The sequence below is a fragment of the Urocampus carinirostris genome, chromosome 1 (genome assembly GCF_059441175.1).
Source record: "Urocampus carinirostris isolate Australia breed hairy pipefish chromosome 1, RoL_Ucar_1.0, whole genome shotgun sequence".
Lineage (NCBI taxonomy): Eukaryota > Metazoa > Chordata > Actinopteri > Syngnathiformes > Syngnathidae > Urocampus > Urocampus carinirostris.
This window is the reverse complement of record NC_142349.1, coordinates 53,473,628-53,490,372: the sequence shown is the minus strand read 5'-3', so window position 1 is coordinate 53,490,372 and position 16,745 is coordinate 53,473,628. Positions and strand designations below refer to the sequence as shown.

Here is a 16,745-nt window from a genome sequence, read left to right as displayed (position 1 = left end):
GTTTAATATGTGCGTAATTCTTCATTTATTTGTTTTGCAAACAGGTTGTGAAAGAATGCAAATCCGTCCAAAAGGGGCTGCTCCGAGGCCAGAAAAAATACCAAAAAGTTTGCTGGAAGTAAAAAGCTTACAGCACCTGGTATTCCCAGGCGGTCTCCCATCCAAGTACTAACCAGGCCCGACCCTGCTTAGCTTCCGAGATCGGACGAGATCGGGCGGGTTCAGGGTAGTATGACCGTAAGCGAGAGAAGAGGGTGAATTTTCAGTATTTATAATCAACACCGCGGAAGTTGCAACTCCACTGTTTGCCAAGAGGGGTAGCCATTTATAAAACAACAGGGGTTTAATATGTGCGTAATTCTTCATTTATTTGTTTTGCAAACAGGTTGTGAAAGAATGCAAATCCGTCAGAAAGGGGCTGCTCCGAGGCCAGAAAAAATACCAAAAAGTTTGCTGGAAGTAAAAAGCTTAGAGCACCCGGTATTCCCAGGCGGTCTCCCATCCAAGTACTAACCAGGCCCGACCCTGCTTAGCTTCCGAGATCGGACGAGATCGGGCGGGTTCAGGGTAGTATGGCCGTAAGCGAGAGAAGAGGGTGAATTTTCAGTATTTATAATCAACACCGCGGAAGTTGCAACCCCACTGTTTGCCAAGAGGGGTAGCAAATTATAAAACAACAATGGTTTAATATGTGCGTATTTCTTCATTTATTTGTTTTGCAAAAAGGTTGTGAAAGAATGCAAATCCGTCCAAAAGGGGCTGCTCCGAGGCCAGAAAAAATACCAAAAAGTTTGCTGGAAGTAAAAAGCTTACAGCACCTGGTATTCCCAGGCGGTCTCCCATCCAAGTACTAACCAGGCCCGACCCTGCTTAGCTTCCGAGATCGGACAAGATCGGGAGTGTTCAGGGTAGTATGGCCGTAAGCGAAAGAAGAGGGTGAATTTTCAGTATTTATAATCAACACCGCGGAAGTTGCAACTCCACTGTTTGCCAAGAGGGGTAGCCATTTATAGAACAACAGGGGTTTAATATGTGCGTAATTCTTCATTTATTTGTTTTGCAAACAGGTTGTGAAAGAATGCAAATCCGTCCAAAAGGGGCTGCTCCGAGGCCAGAAAAAATACCAAAAAGTTTGCTGGAAGTAAAAAGCTTACAGCACCTGGTATTCCCAGGCGGTCTCCCATCCAAGTACTAACCAGGCCCGACCCTGCATAGTTTCCGAGATCGGACGAGATCGGGCGTGTTCAGGGTAGTATGGCCGTAAGCGAAAGAAGAGGGTGAATTTTCAGTATTTATAATCAACACCGCGGAAGTTGCAACTCCACTGTTTGGCATGAGGGGTAGCCATTTATAGAACAACAGGGGTTTAATATGTGCGTAATTCTTCATTTATTTCTTTTGCAAACAGGTTGTGAAAGATTGCAAATCCGTCCAAAAGGGGCTTCTCCGAGGCCAGAAAAAATACCAAAAAGTTTGCTGGAAGTAAAAAGCTTACAGCACCTGGTATTCCCAGGCGGTCTCCCATCCAAGTACTAACCAGGCCCGACTGCTTAGCTTCCGAGATCGGACGAGATCGGGCGTGTTCAGGGTAGTATGGCCGTAAGCGAAAGAAGAGGGTGAATTTTTAGTATTTATAATCAACACCGCGGAAGTTGCAACGCCACTGTTTGCCAAGAGGGGTAGCCATTTATAGAACAACAGGGGTTTAATAATAATAATAATAATAATAATATGTGTAATTCTTCATTTATTTGTTTTGCAAACAGGTTGTGAAAGAATGCAAATCCGTCCAAAAGGGGCTGCTCCGAGGCCAGAAAAAATACCAAAAAGTTTGCTGGAAGTAAAAAGCTTACAGCACCTGGTATTCCCAGGCGGTCTCCCATCCAAGTACTAACCAGGCCCGACCCTGCTTAGCTACCGAGATCGGACGAGATCGGGCGTGTTCAGGGTAGTATGGCCGTAAGCGAAAGAAGAAGGTGGATTTTCAGTATTTATAATCAACACCGCGGAAGTTGCAACTCCACTGTGTGCCAAGAGGGGTAGCAAATTATAAAACAACAGTGGTTTAATATGTGTGTAATTCTTCATTTATTTGTTTTGCAAAAAGGTTGTGAAAGAATGCAAATCCGTCCAAAAGGGGCTGCTCCGAGGCCAGAAAAAATACCAAAAAGTTTGCTGGAAGTAAAAAGCTTACAGCACCTGGTATTCCCAGGCGGTCTCCCATCCAAGTACTAACCAGGCCCGACTGCTTAGCTTCCGAGATCGGACGAGATCGGGCGTGTTCAGGGTAGTACGGCCGTAAGCGAAAGAAGAGGGTGAATTTTTAGTATTTATAATCAACACCGCGGAAGTTGCAACGCCACTGTTTGCCAAGAGGGGTAGCCATTTATAGAACAACAGGGGTTTAATATGTGCGTAATTCTTCATTTATTTGTTTTGCAAACAGGTTGTGAAAGAATGCAAATCCGTCCAAAAGGGGCTGCTCCGAGGCCAGAAAAAATACCAAAAAGTTTGCTGGAAGTAAAAAGCTTACAGCACCTGGTATTCCCAGGCGGTCTCCCATCCAAGTACTAACCAGGCCCGACCCTGCTTAGTTTCCGAGATCGGACGAGATCGGGCGTGTTCAGGGTAGTATGGCCGTAAGCGAAAGAAGAGGGTGAATTTTCAGTATTTATAATCAACACCGCGGAAGTTGCAACGCCACTGTTTGCCAAGAGGGGTAGCCATTTATAAAACAACAGGGGTTTAATATGTGCGTAATTCTTCATTTATTTGTTTTGCAAACAGGTTGTGAAAGAATGCAAATCCGTCCAAAAGGGGCTGCTCCGAGGCCAGAAAAAATACCAAAAAGTTTGCTGGAAGTAAAAAGCTTAGAGCACCTGGTATTCCCAGGCGGTCTCCCATCCAAGTACTAACCAGGCCCGACCCTGCTTAGCTTCCGAGATCGGACGAGATCGGGCGTGTTCAGGGTAGTATGGCCGTAGGCGAAAGAAGAGGGTGAATTTTCAGTATTTATAATCAACACCGCGGAAGTTGCAACTCCACTGTTTGCCAAGAGGGGTAGCCATTTATAGAACAACAGGGGTTTAATATGTGTGTAATTCTTCATTTATTTGTTTTGCAAACAGGTTGTGAAAGAATGCAAATCCGTCCAAAAGGGGCTGCTCCGAGGCCAGAAAAAATACCAAAAAGTTTGCTGGAAGTAAAAAGCTTAGAGCACCCGGTATTCCCAGGCGGTCTCCCATCCAAGTACTAACCAGGCCCGACCCTGCTTAGCTTCCGAGATCGGACGAGATCGGGCGGGTTCAGGGTAGTATGGCCGTAAGCGAGAGAAGAGGGTGAATTTTCAGTATTTATAATCAACACCGCGGAAGTTGCAACCCCACTGTTTGCCAAGAGGGGTAGCAAATTATAAAACAACAATGGTTTAATATGTGCGTATTTCTTCATTTATTTGTTTTGCAAAAAGGTTGTGAAAGAATGCAAATCCGTCCAAAAGGGGCTGCTCCGAGGCCAGAAAAAATACCAAAAAGTTTGCTGGAAGTAAAAAGCTTACAGCACCTGGTATTCCCAGGCGGTCTCCCATCCAAGTACTAACCAGGCCCGACCCTGCTTAGCTTCCGAGATCGGACAAGATCGGGCGTGTTCAGGGTAGTATGGCCGTAAGCGAAAGAAGAGGGTGAATTTTCAGTATTTATAATCAACACCGCGGAAGTTGCAACTCCACTGTTTGCCAAGAGGGGTAGCCATTTATAGAACAACAGGGGTTTAATATGTGCGTAATTCTTCATTTATTTGTTTTGCAAACAGGTTGTGAAAGAATGCAAATCCGTCCAAAAGGGGCTGCTCCGAGGCCAGAAAAAATACCAAAAAGTTTGCTGGAAGTAAAAAGCTTACAGCACCTGGTATTCCCAGGCGGTCTCCCATCCAAGTACTAACCAGGCCCGACCCTGCATAGTTTCCGAGATCGGACGAGATCGGGCGTGTTCAGGGTAGTATGGCCGTAAGCGAAAGAAGAGGGTGAATTTTCAGTATTTATAATCAACACCGCGGAAGTTGCAACTCCACTGTTTGGCATGAGGGGTAGCCATTTATAGAACAACAGGGGTTTAATATGTGCGTAATTCTTCATTTATTTCTTTTGCAAACAGGTTGTGAAAGATTGCAAATCCGTCCAAAAGGGGCTTCTCCGAGGCCAGAAAAAATACCAAAAAGTTTGCTGGAAGTAAAAAGCTTACAGCACCTGGTATTCCCAGGCGGTCTCCCATCCAAGTACTAACCAGGCCCGACCCTGCTTAGTTTCCGAGATCGGACGAGATCGGGCGTGTTCAGGGTAGTATGGCCGTAAGCGAAAGAAGAGGGTGAATTTTCAGTATTTATAATCAACACCGCGGAAGTTGCAACGCCACTGTTTGCCAAGAGGGGTAGCCATTTATAAAACAACAGGGGTTTAATATGTGCGTAATTCTTCATTTATTTGTTTTGCAAACAGGTTGTGAAAGAATGCAAATCCGTCCAAAAGGGGCTGCTCCGAGGCCAGAAAAAATACCAAAAAGTTTGCTGGAAGTAAAAAGCTTACAGCACCTGGTATTCCCAGGCGGTCTCCCATCCAAGTACTAACCAGGCCCGACCCTGCTTAGTTTCCGAGATCGGACGAGATCGGGCGTGTTCAGGGTAGTATGGCCGTAAGCGAAAGAAGAGGGTGAATTTTCAGTATTTATAATCAACACCGCGGAAGTTGCAACGCCACTGTTTGCCAAGAGGGGTAGCCATTTATAAAACAACAGGGGTTTAATATGTGCGTAATTCTTCATTTATTTGTTTTGCAAACAGGTTGTGAAAGAATGCAAATCCGTCCAAAAGGGGCTGCTCCGAGGCCAGAAAAAATACCAAAAAGTTTGCTGGAAGTAAAAAGCTTAGAGCACCTGGTATTCCCAGGCGGTCTCCCATCCAAGTACTAACCAGGCCCGACCCTGCTTAGCTTCCGAGATCGGACGAGATCGGGCGTGTTCAGGGTAGTATGGCCGTAGGCGAAAGAAGAGGGTGAATTTTCAGTATTTATAATCAACACCGCGGAAGTTGCAACTCCACTGTTTGCCAAGAGGGGTAGCCATTTATAGAACAACAGGGGTTTAATATGTGTGTAATTCTTCATTTATTTGTTTTGCAAACAGGTTGTGAAAGAATGCAAATCCGTCCAAAAGGGGCTGCTCCGAGGCCAGAAAAAATACCAAAAAGTTTGCTGGAAGTAAAAAGCTTACAGCACCTGGTATTCCCAGGCGGTCTCCCATCCAAGTACTAACCAGGCCCGACCCTGCTTAGCTTCCGAGATCGGACGAGATCGGGCGTGTTCAGGGTAGTATGGCCGTAAGCGAGAGAAGGGGGTGAATTTTCAGTATTTATAATCAACACCGCGGAAGTTGCAACCCCACTGTTTGCCAAGAGGGGTAGCAAATTATAAAACAACAATGGTTTAATATGTTCGTATTTCTTCATTTATTTGTTTTGCAAAAAGGTTGTGAAAGAATGCAAATCCGTCCAAAAGGGGCTGCTCCGAGGCCAGAAAAAATACCAAAAAGTTTGCTGGAAGTAAAACGCTTACAGCACCGGGTATTCCCAGGCGGTCTCCCATCCCAAGTACTAACCAGGCCCGACCCTGCTTAGCTTCCGAGATCGGACGAGATCGGGCGTGTTCAGGGTAGTATGGCCGTAAGCGAGAGAAGGGGGTGAATTTTCAGTATTTATAATCAACACCGCGGAAGTTGCAACCCCACTGTTTGCCAAGAGGGGTAGCCATTAATAGAACAACAGGGGTTTAATATGTGCGTATTTCTTCATTTATTTGTTTTGCAAACAGGTTGTGAAAGAATGCAAATCCGTCCAAAAGGGGCTGCTCCGAGGCCAGAAAAAATACCAAAAAGTTTGCTGGAAGTAAAGAGCTTACAGCACCTGGTATTCCCAGGCGGTCTCCCATCCAAGTACTAACCAGGCCCGACCCTGCTTAGCTTCCGAGATCGGACGAGATCGGGCGTGTTCAGGGTAGTATGGCCGTAAGCGAAAGAAGAGGGTGGATTTTCACTATTTATAATCAACACCGCGGAAGTTGCAACGCCACTGTTTGCCAAGAGGGGTAGCCATTAATAGAACAACAGGGGTTTAATATGTGCGTATTTCTTCATTTATTTGTTTTGCAAAAAGGTTGTGAAAGAATGCAAATCCGTCCAAAAGGGGCTGCTCCGAGGCCAGAAAAAATACCAAAAAGTTTGCTGGAAGTAAAAAGCTTACAGCACCTGGTATTCCCAGGCGGTCTCCCATCCAAGTACTAACCAGGCCCGACCCTGCTTAGCTTCCGAGATCGGACGAGATCGGGCGTGTTCAGGGTAGTATGGCCGTAAGCGAGAGAAGGGGGTGAATTTTCAGTATTTATAATCAACACCGCGGAAGTTGCAACCCCACTGTTTGCCAAGAGGGGTAGCCATTAATAGAACAACAGGGGTTTAATATGTGCGTATTTCTTCATTTATTTGTTTTGCAAACAGGTTGTGAAAGAATGCAAATCCGTCCAAAAGGGGCTGCTCCGAGGCCAGAAAAAATACCAAAAAGTTTGCTGGAAGTAAAGAGCTTACAGCACCTGGTATTCCCAGGCGGTCTCCCATCCAAGTACTAACCAGGCCCGACCCTGCTTAGCTTCCGAGATCGGACGAGATCGGGCGTGTTCAGGGTAGTATGGCCGTAAGCGAAAGAAGAGGGTGGATTTTCACTATTTATAATCAACACCGCGGAAGTTGCAACGCCACTGTTTGCCAAGAGGGGTAGCCATTAATAGAACAACAGGGGTTTAATATGTGCGTATTTCTTCATTTATTTGTTTTGCAAAAAGGTTGTGAAAGAATGCAAATCCGTCCAAAAGGGGCTGCTCCGAGGCCAGAAAAAATACCAAAAAGTTTGCTGGAAGTAAAAAGCTTACAGCACCTGGTATTCCCAGGCGGTCTCCCATCCAAGTACTAACCAGGCCCGACCCTGCTTAGCTTCCGAGATCGGACGAGATCGGGCGTGTTCAGGGTAGTATGGCCGTAAGCGAGAGAAGGGGGTGAATTTTCAGTATTTATAATCAACACCGCGGAAGTTGCAACCCCACTGTTTGCCAAGAGGGGTAGCAAATTATAAAACAACAATGGTTTAATATGTTCGTATTTCTTCATTTATTTGTTTTGCAAAAAGGTTGTGAAAGAATGCAAATCCGTCCAAAAGGGGCTGCTCCGAGGCCAGAAAAAATACCAAAAAGTTTGCTGGAAGTAAAACGCTTACAGCACCGGGTATTCCCAGGCGGTCTCCCATCCAAGTACTAACCAGGCCCGACCCTGCTTAGCTTCCGAGATCGGACGAGATCGGGCGTGTTCAGGGTAGTATGGCCGTAAGCGAAAAAGAGGGTGAATTTTCAGTATTTATAATCAACACTGCGGAAGTTGCAACGCCACAGTTTGCCAAGAGGGGTAGCCATTTATAAAACAACAGGGGTTTAATATGTGTGTAATTCTTCATTTATTTGTTTTGCAAACAGGTTGTGAAAGAATGCAAATCCGTCCAAAAGGGGCTGCTCCGAGGCCAGAAAAAATACCAAAAAGCTTGCTGGAAGTAAAAAGCTTACAGCACCTGGTATTCCCAGGCGGTCTCCCATCCAAGTACTAACCGGGCCCGACCCTGCTTAGCTTCCGAGATCGGACGAGATCGGGCGTGTTCAGGGTAGTATGGCCGTAAGCGAAAGAAGAGGGTGAATTTTCAGTATTTATAATCAACACCGCGGAAGTTGCAACTCCACTGTTTGCCAAGAGGGGTAGCCATTTATAAAACAATAGGGGTTTAATATGTGTGTAATTCTTCATTTATTTGTTTTGCAAAAAGGTTGTGAAAGAATGCAAATCCGTCCAAAAGGGGCTGCTCCGAGGCCAGAAAAAATACCAAAAAGCTTGCTGGAAGTAAAAAGCTTACAGCACCTGGTATTCCCAGGCGGTCTCCCATCCAAGTACTAACCAGGCCCGACCCTGCTTAGCTTCCGAGATCGGGCGTGTTCAGGGTAGTATGGCCGTAAGCGAAAGAAGAGGGTGAATTTTCAGTATTTATAATCAACACCGTGGAAGTTGCAACTCCACTGTTTGCCAAGAGGGGTAGCCATTTATAAAACAACAGGGGTTTAATATGTGTGTAATTCTTCATTTATTTGTTTTGCAAACAGGTTGTGAAAGAATGCAAATCCGTCCAAAAGGGGCTGCTCCGAGGCCAGAAAAAATACCAAAAAGCTTGCTGGAAGTAAAAAGCTTACAGCACCTGGTATTCCCAGGCGGTCTCCCATCCAAGTACTAACCAGGCCCGACCCTGCTTAGCTTCCGAGATCGGACGAGATCGGGCGTTTTCAGGGTAGTATGGCCGTAAGCGAAAGAAGAGGGTGAATTTTCAGTATTTATAATCAACACCGCGGAAGTTGCAACTCCACTGTTTGCCAAGAGGGGTAGCCATTTATAGAACAACAGGGGTTTAATATGTGTAATTCTTCATTTATTTGTTTTGCAAACAGGTTGTGAAAGAATGCAAATCCGTCCAAAAGGGGCTGCTCCGAGGCCAGAAAAAATACCAAAAAGTTTGCTGGAAGTAAAAAGCTTACAGCACCTGGTATTCCCAGGCGGTCTCCCATCCAAGTACTAACCAGGCCCGACCCTGCTTAGCTTCCGAGATCGGACGAGATCGGGAGTGTTCAGGGTAGTATGGCCGTAAGCGAAAGAATAAGGAGAATTTTCAGTATTTATAATCACACCACGGAAGTTGCAACGCCACTGTGTGCCAAGAGGGGTAGCCATTTATAAAACAATAGGGGTTTAATATGTGTGTAATTCTTCATTTATTTGTTTTGCAAAAAGGTTGTGAAAGAATGCAAATCCGTCCAAAAGGGGCTGCTCCGAGGCCAGAAAAAATACCAAAAAGCTTGCTGGAAGTAAAAAGCTTACAGCACCTGGTATTCCCAGGCGGTCTCCCATCCAAGTACTAACCGGGCCCGACCCTGCTTAGCTTCCGAGATCGGACGAGATCGGGCGTGTTCAGGGTAGTATGGCCGTAAGCGAAAGAAGAGGGTGAATTTTCAGTATTTATAATCAACACCGCGGAAGTTGCAACTCCACTGTTTGCCAAGAGGGGTAGCAATTTATAGAACAACAGGGGTTTAATATGTGCGTAATTCTTCATTTATTTGTTTTGCAAACAGGTTGTGAAAGAATGCAAATCCGTCCAAAAGGGGCTGCTCCGAGGCCAGAAAAAATACCAAAAAGTTTGCTGGAAGTAAAAAGCTTACAGCACCTGGTATTCCCAGGCGGTCTCCCATCCAAGTACTAACCAGGCCCGACCCTGCTTAGCTTCCGAGATCAGACGAGATCGGGCGTGTTCAGGGTAGTATGGCCGTAAGCGAGAGAAGGGGGTGAATTTTCAGTATTTATAATCAACACCGCGGAAGTTGCAACTCCACTGTTTGCCAAGAGGGGTAGCCATTTATAGAACAACAGGGGTTTAATATGTGTAATTCTTCATTTATTTGTTTTGCAAACAGGTTGTGAAAGAATGCAAATCCGTCCAAAAGGGGCTGCTCCGAGCCCAGAAAAAATACCAAAAAGTTTGCTGGAAGTAAAAAGCTTACAGCACCTGGTATTCCCAGGCGGTCTCCCATCCAAGTATTAACCAGGCCCGACCCTGCTTAGCTTCCGAGATCGGACGAGATCGGGCGTGTTCAGGGTAGTATGGCCGTAAGCGAGGGAAGAGGGTGAATTTTCAGTATTTATAATCAACACCGCGGAAGTTGCAACCCCACTGTTTGCCAAGAGGGGTAGCAAATTATAAAACAACAATGGTTTAATATGTTCGTATTTCTTCATTTATTTGTTTTGCAAAAAGGTTGTGAAAGAATGCAAATCCGTCCAAAAGGGGCTGCTCCGAGGCCAGAAAAAAATACCAAAAAGTTTGCTGGAAGTAAAAAGCTTACAGCACCTGGTATTCCCAGGCGGTCTCCCATCCAAGTACTAACCAGGCCCGACCCTGCTTAGCTTCCGAGATCGGGCGTGTTCAGGGTAGTATGGCCGTAAGCGAAAGAATATGGAGAATTTTCAGTATTTATAATCACACCACGGAAGTTGCAACGCCACTGTGTGCCAAGAGGGGTAGCCATTTATAAAACAACAGGGGTTTAATATGTGTGTAATTCTTCATTTATTTGTTTTGCAAACAGGTTGTGAAAGAATGCAAATCCGTCCAAAAGGGGCTGCTCCGAGGCCAGAAAAAATACCAAAAAGTTTGCTGGAAGTAAAAAGCTTACAGCACCTGGTATTCCCAGGCGGTCTCCCATCCAAGTACTAACCAGGCCCGACCCTGCTTAGCTTCCGAGATCGGGCGTGTTCAGGGTAGTATGGCCGTAAGCGAAAGAAGAGGTTGAATTTTCAGTATTTATAATCAACACCGTGGAAGTTGCAACTCCACTGTTTGCCAAGAGGGGTAGCCATTAATAGAACAACAGGGGTTTAATATGTGCGTATTTCTTCATTTATTTGTTTTGCAAAAAGGTTGTGAAAGAATGCAAATCCGTCCAAAAGGGGCTGCTCCGAGGCCAGAAAAAATACCAAAAAGCTTGCTGGAAGTAAAAAGCTTACAGCACCTGGTATTCCCAGGCGGTCTACCATCCAAGTACTAACCAGGCCCGACCCTGCTTAGCTTCCGAGATCGGACGAGATCGGGCGTTTTCAGGGTAGTATGGCCGTAAGCGAAAGAAGAGGGTGAATTTTCAGTATTTATAATCAACACCGCGGAAGTTGCAACTCCACTGTTTGCCAAGAGGGGTAGCCATTTATAGAACAACAGGGGTTTAATATAATAATAATAATAATAATAATAATTTCCTTGTATTGTCATTCTGTGTAACAATGTACACAGAACGAAATGTCGATTGCATCTGACCCGATGCAGCCGCAGCCAAGAGAGGGCGCCGCCGACCACTTTTTAAGTCTTAGGAATGACTCGGCCGGGGCGCGAACCCGAACCTCCCAGTCTGTAATTCTTCATTTATTTGTTTTGCAAACAGGTTGTGAAAGAATGCAAATCCGTCCAAAAGGGGCTGCTCCGAGGCCAGAAAAAATACCAAAAAGTTTGCTGGAAGTAAAAAGCTTACAGCACCTGGTATTCCCAGGCGGTCTCCCATCCAAGTACTAACCAGGCCCGACCCTGCTTAGTTTCCGAGATCGGACGAGATCGGGCGTGTTCAGGGTAGTATGGCCGTAAGCGAAAGAAGAGGGTGAATTTTCAGTATTTATAATCAACACCGCGGAAGTTGCAACGCCACTGTTTGCCAAGAGGGGTAGCCATTTATAAAACAACAGGGGTTTAATATGTGCGTAATTCTTCATTTATTTGTTTTGCAAACAGGTTGTGAAAGAATGCAAATCCGTCCAAAAGGGGCTGCTCCGAGGCCAGAAAAAATACCAAAAAGTTTGCTGGAAGTAAAAAGCTTACAGCACCTGGTATTCCCAGGCGGTCTCCCATCCAAGTACTAACCAGGCCCGACCCTGCTTAGCTTCCGAGATCGGACGAGAACGGGCGGGTTCAGGGTAGTATGGCCGTAAGCGAAAGAAGAGGGTGAATTTTCAGTATTTATAATCAACACCGTGGAAGTTGCAACTCCACTGTTTGCCAAGAGGGGGAGCCATTTATAAAACAACAGGGGTTTAATATGTGTGTAATTCTTCATTTATTTGTTTTGCAAACAGGTTGTGAAAGAATGCAAATCCGTCCAAAAGGGGCTGCTCCGAGGCCAGAAAAAATACCAAAAAGTTTGCTGGAAGTAAAAAGCTTACAGCACCTGGTATTCCCAGGCGGTCTCCCATCCAAGTACTAACCAGGCCCGACCCTGCTTAGCTTCCGAGATCGGACGAGATCGGGAGTGTTCAGGGTAGTATGGCCGTAAGCGAATGAGGTGAATTTTCAGTATTTATAATCAACACCGCGGAAGTTGCAACTCCACTGTTTGCCAAGAGGGGTAGCAATTTATAGAACAACAGGGGTTTAATATGTGCGTAATTCTTCATTTATTTGTTTTGCAAACAGGTTGTGAAAGAATGCAAATCCGTCCAAAAGGGGCTGCTCCGAGGCCAGAAAAAATACCAAAAAGTTTGCTGGAAGTAAAAAGCTTACAGCACCTGGTATTCCCAGGCGGTCTCCCATCCAAGTACTAACCAGGCCCGACCCTGCTTAGCTTCCGAGATCAGACGAGATCGGGCGTGTTCAGGGTAGTATGGCCGTAAGCGAAAGAAGAGGGTGGATTTTCAGTATTTATAATCAACACCGCGGAAGTTGCAACTCCACTGTGTGCCAAGAGGGGTAGCAAATTATAAAACAACAATGGTTTAATATGTTCGTATTTCTTCATTTATTTGTTTTGCAAAAAGGTTGTGAAAGAATGCAAATCCGTCCAAAAGGGGCTGCTCCGAGGCCAGAAAAAATACCAAAAAGTTTGCTGGAAGTAAAAAGCTTACAGCACCTGGTATTCCCAGGCGGTCTCCCATCCAAGTACTAACCAGGCCCGACCCTGCTTAGCTTCCGAGATCGGGCGTGTTCAGGGTAGTATGGCCGTAAGCGAAAGAATAAGGAGAATTTTCAGTATTTATAATCAACACCGCGGAAGTTGCAACTCCACTGTTTGCCAAGAGGGGTAGCCATTTATAGAACAACAGGGGTTTAATATGTGTAATTCTTCATTTATTTGTTTTGCAAACAGGTTGTGAAAGAATGCAAATCCGTCCAAAAGGGGCTGCTCCGAGGCCAGAAAAAATACCAAAAAGTTTGCTGGAAGTAAAAAGCTTACAGCACCTGGTATTCCCAGGCGGTCTCCCATCCAAGTACTAACCAGGCCCGACCCTGCTTAGCTTCCGAGATCGGACGAGATCGGGAGTGTTCAGGGTAGTATGGCCGTAAGCGAAAGAATAAGGAGAATTTTCAGTATTTATAATCACACCACGGAAGTTGCAACGCCACTGTGTGCCAAGAGGGGTAGCCATTTATAAAACAATAGGGGTTTAATATGTGTGTAATTCTTCATTTATTTGTTTTGCAAAAAGGTTGTGAAAGAATGCAAATCCGTCCAAAAGGGGCTGCTCCGAGGCCAGAAAAAATACCAAAAAGCTTGCTGGAAGTAAAAAGCTTACAGCACCTGGTATTCCCAGGCGGTCTCCCATCCAAGTACTAACCGGGCCCGACCCTGCTTAGCTTCCGAGATCGGACGAGATCGGGCGTGTTCAGGGTAGTATGGCCGTAAGCGAAAGAAGAGGGTGAATTTTCAGTATTTATAATCAACACCGCGGAAGTTGCAACTCCACTGTTTGCCAAGAGGGGTAGCAATTTATAGAACAACAGGGGTTTAATATGTGCGTAATTCTTCATTTATTTGTTTTGCAAACAGGTTGTGAAAGAATGCAAATCCGTCCAAAAGGGGCTGCTCCGAGGCCAGAAAAAATACCAAAAAGTTTGCTGGAAGTAAAAAGCTTACAGCACCTGGTATTCCCAGGCGGTCTCCCATCCAAGTACTAACCAGGCCCGACCCTGCTTAGCTTCCGAGATCAGACGAGATCGGGCGTGTTCAGGGTAGTATGGCCGTAAGCGAGAGAAGGGGGTGAATTTTCAGTATTTATAATCAACACCGCGGAAGTTGCAACTCCACTGTTTGCCAAGAGGGGTAGCCATTTATAGAACAACAGGGGTTTAATATGTGTAATTCTTCATTTATTTGTTTTGCAAACAGGTTGTGAAAGAATGCAAATCCGTCCAAAAGGGGCTGCTCCGAGCCCAGAAAAAATACCAAAAAGTTTGCTGGAAGTAAAAAGCTTACAGCACCTGGTATTCCCAGGCGGTCTCCCATCCAAGTATTAACCAGGCCCGACCCTGCTTAGCTTCCGAGATCGGACGAGATCGGGCGTGTTCAGGGTAGTATGGCCGTAAGCGAGGGAAGAGGGTGAATTTTCAGTATTTATAATCAACACCGCGGAAGTTGCAACCCCACTGTTTGCCAAGAGGGGTAGCAAATTATAAAACAACAATGGTTTAATATGTTCGTATTTCTTCATTTATTTGTTTTGCAAAAAGGTTGTGAAAGAATGCAAATCCGTCCAAAAGGGGCTGCTCCGAGGCCAGAAAAAAATACCAAAAAGTTTGCTGGAAGTAAAAAGCTTACAGCACCTGGTATTCCCAGGCGGTCTCCCATCCAAGTACTAACCAGGCCCGACCCTGCTTAGCTTCCGAGATCGGGCGTGTTCAGGGTAGTATGGCCGTAAGCGAAAGAATATGGAGAATTTTCAGTATTTATAATCACACCACGGAAGTTGCAACGCCACTGTGTGCCAAGAGGGGTAGCCATTTATAAAACAACAGGGGTTTAATATGTGTGTAATTCTTCATTTATTTGTTTTGCAAACAGGTTGTGAAAGAATGCAAATCCGTCCAAAAGGGGCTGCTCCGAGGCCAGAAAAAATACCAAAAAGTTTGCTGGAAGTAAAAAGCTTACAGCACCTGGTATTCCCAGGCGGTCTCCCATCCAAGTACTAACCAGGCCCGACCCTGCTTAGCTTCCGAGATCGGGCGTGTTCAGGGTAGTATGGCCGTAAGCGAAAGAAGAGGTTGAATTTTCAGTATTTATAATCAACACCGTGGAAGTTGCAACTCCACTGTTTGCCAAGAGGGGTAGCCATTAATAGAACAACAGGGGTTTAATATGTGCGTATTTCTTCATTTATTTGTTTTGCAAAAAGGTTGTGAAAGAATGCAAATCCGTCCAAAAGGGGCTGCTCCGAGGCCAGAAAAAATACCAAAAAGCTTGCTGGAAGTAAAAAGCTTACAGCACCTGGTATTCCCAGGCGGTCTACCATCCAAGTACTAACCAGGCCCGACCCTGCTTAGCTTCCGAGATCGGACGAGATCGGGCGTTTTCAGGGTAGTATGGCCGTAAGCGAAAGAAGAGGGTGAATTTTCAGTATTTATAATCAACACCGCGGAAGTTGCAACTCCACTGTTTGCCAAGAGGGGTAGCCATTTATAGAACAACAGGGGTTTAATATAATAATAATAATAATAATAATAATTTCCTTGTATTGTCATTCTGTGTAACAATGTACACAGAACGAAATGTCGATTGCATCTGACCCGATGCAGCCGCAGCCAAGAGAGGGCGCCGCCGACCACTTTTTAAGTCTTAGGAATGACTCGGCCGGGGCGCGAACCCGAACCTCCCAGTCTGTAATTCTTCATTTATTTGTTTTGCAAACAGGTTGTGAAAGAATGCAAATCCGTCCAAAAGGGGCTGCTCCGAGGCCAGAAAAAATACCAAAAAGTTTGCTGGAAGTAAAAAGCTTACAGCACCTGGTATTCCCAGGCGGTCTCCCATCCAAGTACTAACCAGGCCCGACCCTGCTTAGTTTCCGAGATCGGACGAGATCGGGCGTGTTCAGGGTAGTATGGCCGTAAGCGAAAGAAGAGGGTGAATTTTCAGTATTTATAATCAACACCGCGGAAGTTGCAACGCCACTGTTTGCCAAGAGGGGTAGCCATTTATAAAACAACAGGGGTTTAATATGTGCGTAATTCTTCATTTATTTGTTTTGCAAACAGGTTGTGAAAGAATGCAAATCCGTCCAAAAGGGGCTGCTCCGAGGCCAGAAAAAATACCAAAAAGTTTGCTGGAAGTAAAAAGCTTACAGCACCTGGTATTCCCAGGCGGTCTCCCATCCAAGTACTAACCAGGCCCGACCCTGCTTAGCTTCCGAGATCGGACGAGAACGGGCGGGTTCAGGGTAGTATGGCCGTAAGCGAAAGAAGAGGGTGAATTTTCAGTATTTATAATCAACACCGTGGAAGTTGCAACTCCACTGTTTGCCAAGAGGGGGAGCCATTTATAAAACAACAGGGGTTTAATATGTGTGTAATTCTTCATTTATTTGTTTTGCAAACAGGTTGTGAAAGAATGCAAATCCGTCCAAAAGGGGCTGCTCCGAGGCCAGAAAAAATACCAAAAAGTTTGCTGGAAGTAAAAAGCTTACAGCACCTGGTATTCCCAGGCGGTCTCCCATCCAAGTACTAACCAGGCCCGACCCTGCTTAGCTTCCGAGATCGGACGAGATCGGGAGTGTTCAGGGTAGTATGGCCGTAAGCGAATGAGGTGAATTTTCAGTATTTATAATCAACACCGCGGAAGTTGCAACTCCACTGTTTGCCAAGAGGGGTAGCAATTTATAGAACAACAGGGGTTTAATATGTGCGTAATTCTTCATTTATTTGTTTTGCAAACAGGTTGTGAAAGAATGCAAATCCGTCCAAAAGGGGCTGCTCCGAGGCCAGAAAAAATACCAAAAAGTTTGCTGGAAGTAAAAAGCTTACAGCACCTGGTATTCCCAGGCGGTCTCCCATCCAAGTACTAACCAGGCCCGACCCTGCTTAGCTTCCGAGATCAGACGAGATCGGGCGTGTTCAGGGTAGTATGGCCGTAAGCGAAAGAAGAGGGTGGATTTTCAGTATTTATAATCAACACCGCGGAAGTTGCAACTCCACTGTGTGCCAAGAGGGGTAGCAAATTATAAAACAACAATGGTTTAATATGTTCGTATTTCTTCATTTATTTGTTTTGCAAAAAGGTTGTGAAAGAATGCAAATCCGTCCAAAAGGGGCTGCTCCGAGGCCAG

At 45.5% G+C, this 16,745-nt stretch overlaps 41 non-coding genes and 7 pseudogenes across 41 annotated transcripts; all 48 read right to left on the bottom strand.

Moving 5' to 3' along the window:
• Positions 1-124: 124 nt before the first annotated feature.
• LOC148375687 (5S ribosomal RNA) lies at positions 125-243 on the bottom strand. Its single transcript, XR_015847484.1, has one exon. It is a non-coding gene; the product is annotated as a 5S ribosomal RNA (ribosomal RNA).
• A 222-nt stretch (positions 244-465) lies between these two features.
• Positions 466-584, bottom strand: LOC148375686 (5S ribosomal RNA). The gene has a single exon (XR_015848050.1). It is a non-coding gene; the product is annotated as a 5S ribosomal RNA (ribosomal RNA).
• A 222-nt stretch (positions 585-806) lies between these two features.
• Positions 807-925, bottom strand: LOC148375685 (5S ribosomal RNA). The gene has a single exon (XR_015847650.1). It is a non-coding gene; the product is annotated as a 5S ribosomal RNA (ribosomal RNA).
• A 222-nt stretch (positions 926-1,147) lies between these two features.
• LOC148375684 (5S ribosomal RNA) lies at positions 1,148-1,266 on the bottom strand. The gene has a single exon (XR_015848040.1). It is a non-coding gene; the product is annotated as a 5S ribosomal RNA (ribosomal RNA).
• Positions 1,267-1,488: 222 nt separating this feature from the next.
• Positions 1,489-1,605, bottom strand: LOC148375683 (5S ribosomal RNA). The gene has a single exon (XR_015848124.1). It is a non-coding gene; the product is annotated as a 5S ribosomal RNA (ribosomal RNA).
• A 241-nt stretch (positions 1,606-1,846) lies between these two features.
• Positions 1,847-1,965, bottom strand: LOC148375682 (5S ribosomal RNA). Its single transcript, XR_015847324.1, has one exon. It is a non-coding gene; the product is annotated as a 5S ribosomal RNA (ribosomal RNA).
• Positions 1,966-2,187: 222 nt separating this feature from the next.
• On the bottom strand, positions 2,188-2,304 carry LOC148375681 (5S ribosomal RNA; annotated as a pseudogene).
• A 222-nt stretch (positions 2,305-2,526) lies between these two features.
• On the bottom strand, positions 2,527-2,645 carry LOC148375680 (5S ribosomal RNA). The gene has a single exon (XR_015847678.1). It is a non-coding gene; the product is annotated as a 5S ribosomal RNA (ribosomal RNA).
• Positions 2,646-2,867: 222 nt separating this feature from the next.
• LOC148375679 (5S ribosomal RNA) lies at positions 2,868-2,986 on the bottom strand. Its single transcript, XR_015848074.1, has one exon. It is a non-coding gene; the product is annotated as a 5S ribosomal RNA (ribosomal RNA).
• A 222-nt stretch (positions 2,987-3,208) lies between these two features.
• LOC148375678 (5S ribosomal RNA) lies at positions 3,209-3,327 on the bottom strand. Its single transcript, XR_015848047.1, has one exon. It is a non-coding gene; the product is annotated as a 5S ribosomal RNA (ribosomal RNA).
• A 222-nt stretch (positions 3,328-3,549) lies between these two features.
• LOC148375677 (5S ribosomal RNA) lies at positions 3,550-3,668 on the bottom strand. Its single transcript, XR_015847591.1, has one exon. It is a non-coding gene; the product is annotated as a 5S ribosomal RNA (ribosomal RNA).
• A 222-nt stretch (positions 3,669-3,890) lies between these two features.
• On the bottom strand, positions 3,891-4,009 carry LOC148375676 (5S ribosomal RNA). Its single transcript, XR_015848037.1, has one exon. It is a non-coding gene; the product is annotated as a 5S ribosomal RNA (ribosomal RNA).
• A 222-nt stretch (positions 4,010-4,231) lies between these two features.
• LOC148375675 (5S ribosomal RNA) lies at positions 4,232-4,350 on the bottom strand. Its single transcript, XR_015847676.1, has one exon. It is a non-coding gene; the product is annotated as a 5S ribosomal RNA (ribosomal RNA).
• Positions 4,351-4,572: 222 nt separating this feature from the next.
• Positions 4,573-4,691, bottom strand: LOC148375674 (5S ribosomal RNA). The gene has a single exon (XR_015847675.1). It is a non-coding gene; the product is annotated as a 5S ribosomal RNA (ribosomal RNA).
• A 222-nt stretch (positions 4,692-4,913) lies between these two features.
• On the bottom strand, positions 4,914-5,032 carry LOC148375673 (5S ribosomal RNA). Its single transcript, XR_015848073.1, has one exon. It is a non-coding gene; the product is annotated as a 5S ribosomal RNA (ribosomal RNA).
• A 222-nt stretch (positions 5,033-5,254) lies between these two features.
• On the bottom strand, positions 5,255-5,373 carry LOC148375672 (5S ribosomal RNA). Its single transcript, XR_015849178.1, has one exon. It is a non-coding gene; the product is annotated as a 5S ribosomal RNA (ribosomal RNA).
• A 222-nt stretch (positions 5,374-5,595) lies between these two features.
• On the bottom strand, positions 5,596-5,715 carry LOC148375671 (5S ribosomal RNA). Its single transcript, XR_015848030.1, has one exon. It is a non-coding gene; the product is annotated as a 5S ribosomal RNA (ribosomal RNA).
• Positions 5,716-5,937: 222 nt separating this feature from the next.
• Positions 5,938-6,056, bottom strand: LOC148375670 (5S ribosomal RNA). The gene has a single exon (XR_015849177.1). It is a non-coding gene; the product is annotated as a 5S ribosomal RNA (ribosomal RNA).
• Positions 6,057-6,278: 222 nt separating this feature from the next.
• Positions 6,279-6,397, bottom strand: LOC148375669 (5S ribosomal RNA). Its single transcript, XR_015849176.1, has one exon. It is a non-coding gene; the product is annotated as a 5S ribosomal RNA (ribosomal RNA).
• Positions 6,398-6,619: 222 nt separating this feature from the next.
• LOC148375668 (5S ribosomal RNA) lies at positions 6,620-6,738 on the bottom strand. Its single transcript, XR_015849175.1, has one exon. It is a non-coding gene; the product is annotated as a 5S ribosomal RNA (ribosomal RNA).
• A 222-nt stretch (positions 6,739-6,960) lies between these two features.
• On the bottom strand, positions 6,961-7,079 carry LOC148375667 (5S ribosomal RNA). The gene has a single exon (XR_015849174.1). It is a non-coding gene; the product is annotated as a 5S ribosomal RNA (ribosomal RNA).
• A 222-nt stretch (positions 7,080-7,301) lies between these two features.
• LOC148375666 (5S ribosomal RNA) lies at positions 7,302-7,420 on the bottom strand. Its single transcript, XR_015847452.1, has one exon. It is a non-coding gene; the product is annotated as a 5S ribosomal RNA (ribosomal RNA).
• A 221-nt stretch (positions 7,421-7,641) lies between these two features.
• LOC148375665 (5S ribosomal RNA) lies at positions 7,642-7,760 on the bottom strand. The gene has a single exon (XR_015849454.1). It is a non-coding gene; the product is annotated as a 5S ribosomal RNA (ribosomal RNA).
• Positions 7,761-7,982: 222 nt separating this feature from the next.
• On the bottom strand, positions 7,983-8,091 carry LOC148375664 (5S ribosomal RNA; annotated as a pseudogene).
• A 222-nt stretch (positions 8,092-8,313) lies between these two features.
• Positions 8,314-8,432, bottom strand: LOC148375663 (5S ribosomal RNA). The gene has a single exon (XR_015847346.1). It is a non-coding gene; the product is annotated as a 5S ribosomal RNA (ribosomal RNA).
• A 220-nt stretch (positions 8,433-8,652) lies between these two features.
• On the bottom strand, positions 8,653-8,771 carry LOC148375662 (5S ribosomal RNA). Its single transcript, XR_015849385.1, has one exon. It is a non-coding gene; the product is annotated as a 5S ribosomal RNA (ribosomal RNA).
• A 221-nt stretch (positions 8,772-8,992) lies between these two features.
• Positions 8,993-9,111, bottom strand: LOC148375661 (5S ribosomal RNA). Its single transcript, XR_015849453.1, has one exon. It is a non-coding gene; the product is annotated as a 5S ribosomal RNA (ribosomal RNA).
• Positions 9,112-9,333: 222 nt separating this feature from the next.
• On the bottom strand, positions 9,334-9,452 carry LOC148375660 (5S ribosomal RNA). The gene has a single exon (XR_015847272.1). It is a non-coding gene; the product is annotated as a 5S ribosomal RNA (ribosomal RNA).
• A 220-nt stretch (positions 9,453-9,672) lies between these two features.
• On the bottom strand, positions 9,673-9,791 carry LOC148375659 (5S ribosomal RNA). The gene has a single exon (XR_015847647.1). It is a non-coding gene; the product is annotated as a 5S ribosomal RNA (ribosomal RNA).
• Positions 9,792-10,014: 223 nt separating this feature from the next.
• Positions 10,015-10,123, bottom strand: LOC148375658 (5S ribosomal RNA; annotated as a pseudogene).
• Positions 10,124-10,344: 221 nt separating this feature from the next.
• Positions 10,345-10,453, bottom strand: LOC148375657 (5S ribosomal RNA; annotated as a pseudogene).
• A 222-nt stretch (positions 10,454-10,675) lies between these two features.
• On the bottom strand, positions 10,676-10,794 carry LOC148375656 (5S ribosomal RNA). Its single transcript, XR_015847344.1, has one exon. It is a non-coding gene; the product is annotated as a 5S ribosomal RNA (ribosomal RNA).
• A 396-nt stretch (positions 10,795-11,190) lies between these two features.
• LOC148375655 (5S ribosomal RNA) lies at positions 11,191-11,309 on the bottom strand. The gene has a single exon (XR_015847672.1). It is a non-coding gene; the product is annotated as a 5S ribosomal RNA (ribosomal RNA).
• A 222-nt stretch (positions 11,310-11,531) lies between these two features.
• On the bottom strand, positions 11,532-11,650 carry LOC148375654 (5S ribosomal RNA). The gene has a single exon (XR_015847899.1). It is a non-coding gene; the product is annotated as a 5S ribosomal RNA (ribosomal RNA).
• Positions 11,651-11,872: 222 nt separating this feature from the next.
• LOC148375653 (5S ribosomal RNA) lies at positions 11,873-11,991 on the bottom strand. Its single transcript, XR_015849384.1, has one exon. It is a non-coding gene; the product is annotated as a 5S ribosomal RNA (ribosomal RNA).
• A 218-nt stretch (positions 11,992-12,209) lies between these two features.
• On the bottom strand, positions 12,210-12,328 carry LOC148375652 (5S ribosomal RNA). The gene has a single exon (XR_015847270.1). It is a non-coding gene; the product is annotated as a 5S ribosomal RNA (ribosomal RNA).
• A 222-nt stretch (positions 12,329-12,550) lies between these two features.
• On the bottom strand, positions 12,551-12,659 carry LOC148375651 (5S ribosomal RNA; annotated as a pseudogene).
• Positions 12,660-12,879: 220 nt separating this feature from the next.
• On the bottom strand, positions 12,880-12,998 carry LOC148375650 (5S ribosomal RNA). Its single transcript, XR_015849383.1, has one exon. It is a non-coding gene; the product is annotated as a 5S ribosomal RNA (ribosomal RNA).
• Positions 12,999-13,219: 221 nt separating this feature from the next.
• On the bottom strand, positions 13,220-13,338 carry LOC148375649 (5S ribosomal RNA). The gene has a single exon (XR_015849452.1). It is a non-coding gene; the product is annotated as a 5S ribosomal RNA (ribosomal RNA).
• Positions 13,339-13,560: 222 nt separating this feature from the next.
• LOC148375648 (5S ribosomal RNA) lies at positions 13,561-13,679 on the bottom strand. The gene has a single exon (XR_015847269.1). It is a non-coding gene; the product is annotated as a 5S ribosomal RNA (ribosomal RNA).
• A 220-nt stretch (positions 13,680-13,899) lies between these two features.
• Positions 13,900-14,018, bottom strand: LOC148375647 (5S ribosomal RNA). Its single transcript, XR_015847646.1, has one exon. It is a non-coding gene; the product is annotated as a 5S ribosomal RNA (ribosomal RNA).
• A 223-nt stretch (positions 14,019-14,241) lies between these two features.
• On the bottom strand, positions 14,242-14,350 carry LOC148375646 (5S ribosomal RNA; annotated as a pseudogene).
• A 221-nt stretch (positions 14,351-14,571) lies between these two features.
• Positions 14,572-14,680, bottom strand: LOC148375645 (5S ribosomal RNA; annotated as a pseudogene).
• A 222-nt stretch (positions 14,681-14,902) lies between these two features.
• LOC148375644 (5S ribosomal RNA) lies at positions 14,903-15,021 on the bottom strand. Its single transcript, XR_015847338.1, has one exon. It is a non-coding gene; the product is annotated as a 5S ribosomal RNA (ribosomal RNA).
• A 396-nt stretch (positions 15,022-15,417) lies between these two features.
• On the bottom strand, positions 15,418-15,536 carry LOC148375643 (5S ribosomal RNA). Its single transcript, XR_015847671.1, has one exon. It is a non-coding gene; the product is annotated as a 5S ribosomal RNA (ribosomal RNA).
• A 222-nt stretch (positions 15,537-15,758) lies between these two features.
• LOC148375642 (5S ribosomal RNA) lies at positions 15,759-15,877 on the bottom strand. The gene has a single exon (XR_015847898.1). It is a non-coding gene; the product is annotated as a 5S ribosomal RNA (ribosomal RNA).
• A 222-nt stretch (positions 15,878-16,099) lies between these two features.
• On the bottom strand, positions 16,100-16,218 carry LOC148375641 (5S ribosomal RNA). Its single transcript, XR_015849382.1, has one exon. It is a non-coding gene; the product is annotated as a 5S ribosomal RNA (ribosomal RNA).
• Positions 16,219-16,436: 218 nt separating this feature from the next.
• LOC148375640 (5S ribosomal RNA) lies at positions 16,437-16,555 on the bottom strand. The gene has a single exon (XR_015847267.1). It is a non-coding gene; the product is annotated as a 5S ribosomal RNA (ribosomal RNA).
• Between the last annotated feature and the right edge of the window lie 190 nt (positions 16,556-16,745).